Genomic DNA, 3,378 nt, shown 5'->3' with positions numbered 1-3,378 from the left:
GGTACATTTAAGCTCTCCCATTCCCAACCTTTTACTTACCGAGTACGGCATGACACTCACACTAGCCCCTAGATCACATAAGGCTTTGTTGATCGTTGTGTCGCCAATGGTACACGGTATTGAGAAGCTTCCCTGATCCTTTAACTTTGGAGGTGAACTCCCTTGAAGTATTGCACTACTCACCTTAGTGAAGGCGATAGTCTCAAGTTTCTGGATTGACTTCTTCTTTGTGAGGATATCTTTCATGTACTTTGCATAGGCCGGAACGTGATTGATTAATTCCGTGAAAGGAATTGAGACTTCTAAATTCTTCACAATTTCCATGAATTTTCCAAGTTGATCATCAAATTTGGGCTTGGCTTGACGACTTGGAAAAGGAAGTCTAACCACAATGGGCTCCTTCTCTTTGGCTTTGTCTTCATTTTTCTTTGAACTTTCTTCTTTCGATGATTCCCCTTCTTTGGGACCTTGCACCACAACTTCATTCTCACTAGCTCTCACAACTTCATTCTCAACTTGCTCCTTCGGTGCTTCATATGTTGTACCACTTCTCAAGTGAATGGCACTAACCGTTTCATGTCTAGGGGGATTACCTTGAGGCGGTAATTGCCCCTTTTGCCTTTGTGAGTTTGAGGATGCTAGTTGGGTCAATTGTGTTTCCAACATCTTGGTGTGAGCTAGAATGTTGTTGATGGTGGTATCCTTTGCTTGGCTATCCTTTTGCATTTGGGTGAAAAACTCTTGTTGATTTTTTTGTATTTGAAGGACCGCTTTTTGGACATCAAAATTTTGGTCATTGTGGTGATTGTATGGATTTTGATTTTGGTAACTTTGGTTTTGATTGAAAAAGGGTCTTTGATTTTGATTTCTCATGGGTGGTGGAGTGTATGTTGGTTGAGGATTTTGGACATTTTGGCTCTTGTATGAGAGATTTGGATGGAACTTGGTATTTTCATTGTAAAAATTTGAATAAGGGGTGCCACTTTTGTAAGCTTGGAAAGCATTAACTTGTTCGGTCGTTCCCCTACATTCACTTGAGTCATGACCCAAGGTTCCACAATTCTCACATATCCCGCTTGGGATTGATGAGGATGCCGTCATGGCATTGACATGATGCTTTGATGATTTTGAGTTTTCCTCAAGCCTAGCCATAGCTTGTTCAAACTTCAAGTTGATTGCGTCAATGTGAGCACTAAGTTGAGCACCCAATTGAGTAACGGTGTCCACTTCATACTTTCCTCCTCTAGTAGCCTTGCGAGGCCTACTATATTGCGAATTATGGACCGCCATTTCCTCAATCTTGTTCCATGTTTGATTGTCATCAACTTCGGTGAACATTCCATTTGATCCCATATTGAGAATGTTCCTTGAATCTTCATATAAACCATTCCAAAATTGTTGCACTAAAAACCATTCGCTAAGTCCATGGTGAGGACATGAGCGACAAATACCTTTGAACCGCTCCCAAGCTTCATACAAAGACTCTTCATCCCTTTGCTTAAAACCCGTAATTTGAGCTCTTAGCATATTGGTCTTTTCCGGTGGGTAGAATTTTTTGTAGAAAGCTAGAGCTAACTTCTTCCAAGAATCTATTCCAAGAGTGGCCTTATCAAGGCCCTTCAACCATTGCTTTGCGGTGCCGATTAACGAAAAAGGAAATAAGACCCATCTTATTTGGTCTTGAGTCACGCCCGTTTGAGAGATAGCTTCACAATAATCACAAAATGTTTCCATATGAGAATGAGGGTCCTCACTAGGCATTCCCCCGAATTGGCTCCTCTCAACTAGTTGGATGGAGGCGGACTTGGCAATAAAATTACCGGTGAGATGTTGTGGGGTAGGAGTACCATTTGGTAAATCCTCCTCGGTGGGTATAGAGTGTGACGAGAATTTAGGCATTGTAGGTGGATTTTGTGGGATATTGTTAAATGGGTTCTCTTCTCCTTCTATTGCGAAAGGATTGACAAACTCACTAGTGGGTTGAACAACTTCACCAACACCTCCCAAATTCCTCCTAACAAGTCTCCTATTATTCGTCAAGGTTCTTTCGATTTCACGGTCAAAAGGTAACAAATCTCTTTGTAACCTTCTAGACATGCAAAATATCAAACAACTAGAAAACAATTAGAACAATCCTTGAGGAGTTTTACTTCCCCAAGGTGAAAAAGACACACTAATAACAATAAAAGAAATCTTAAATCAATTAAACACCGTCCCCGGCAACGGCGCCATTTTTTTGATCGGAGCCATTTGGTGTTCACAATTAAACATATGTGGTCGTTGGTCAATGGTCGATACAAAACACAATTTATACTTCACAAACAACTCTACAATTAGTAAAGAGGCAAGTAAAGGTCGGATCCCAAAGGACGGGTATTGAAATGAAGATTCTATTGCAACTAGTGGTGTCTAGGGGTGTCACGAATTGGGTTGATGTAGAAGGTCACTAAACTAGAATAACAATGAAATAAACTAGCAAGATAAATGAAATAAGGGGTGTAAACAATTGATTAAAAGCACTAGGGCGTCATGGGTTCATAGGGGATTCATGGGATATGATCATACAAACATGTTCTCAAATTATAAGCAAGCAATTATTGTTGTGATGGATCGAGTTGGGTTATGTCTTACAATCCTAGGAAAGTTTGGGTCCCGGAGCCGAATCTCTTGGATTGTACAACACCTACAAGTCGAATTAATCTTCCCTACTCAACACATGCATGGTCTAACAAGACTCGAGTTGGGTTATGTCTTACAAGTCAAGTTGAAAGGATAGAAGATGATAGTAAATGCAAGGATTCATAGGCTTAGCATTTCATCAAATATAACATGTGCATGTATTAAGATCAAAACAAGCAAGCAAATAAGATATGAAAGCATATTAATTTAAGCATGAATCATTCCCCATGTTGGTTTCCCCTAATCACCCATTAAACCCTAGCTAAGAGACTACTCACTCATTATCATATTGATCATGCTAGAAAGGTTGTCAATCATACTAACATAATGAAACATGATGAATAAATGAAAGTAATTAGCAATAATTAAAAAGGGATTAAGAGATTATACCTACTAATGATTCCAATAATAAGGATGCAAAGAATAATAGAAGAGCTTGATGATTGATGGAAGGTTGTCAATCTCCCAATAAACCCAATAATCTTCTAATTACCCAAAATAAATGAAGAACAAGAGAGAGATTCAAGAACTAAAACTTGGATTAAAACTAGATTAATATTTGATTACAATGTTGAAGAGAGATTTGATTGATATTAACTACTCTAAATCTTGATAAGAAGAACATGCTCCTCTAATTAGACTAATGGGGTATTTATAGTGAAAATTAGGGAGGATGCATTAGGGTTAACTAAGGGCTAA

At 38.8% G+C, this 3,378-nt stretch overlaps 1 non-coding gene across 1 annotated transcript; it reads left to right on the top strand.

Moving 5' to 3' along the window:
* Positions 1-1,420: 1,420 nt before the first annotated feature.
* On the top strand, positions 1,421-1,527 carry LOC141602979 (small nucleolar RNA R71). The gene has a single exon (XR_012524881.1). It is a non-coding gene; the product is annotated as a small nucleolar RNA R71 (small nucleolar RNA).
* Positions 1,528-3,378: the final 1,851 nt, after the last annotated feature.

Source organism: Silene latifolia, chromosome 9, assembly GCF_048544455.1.
Source record: "Silene latifolia isolate original U9 population chromosome 9, ASM4854445v1, whole genome shotgun sequence".
Classification (NCBI taxonomy): Eukaryota; Viridiplantae; Streptophyta; class Magnoliopsida; order Caryophyllales; family Caryophyllaceae; genus Silene; species Silene latifolia.
The sequence above is the reverse complement of the archived record's forward strand: the minus strand, read 5'-3'. Positions and strand labels throughout refer to the sequence as shown.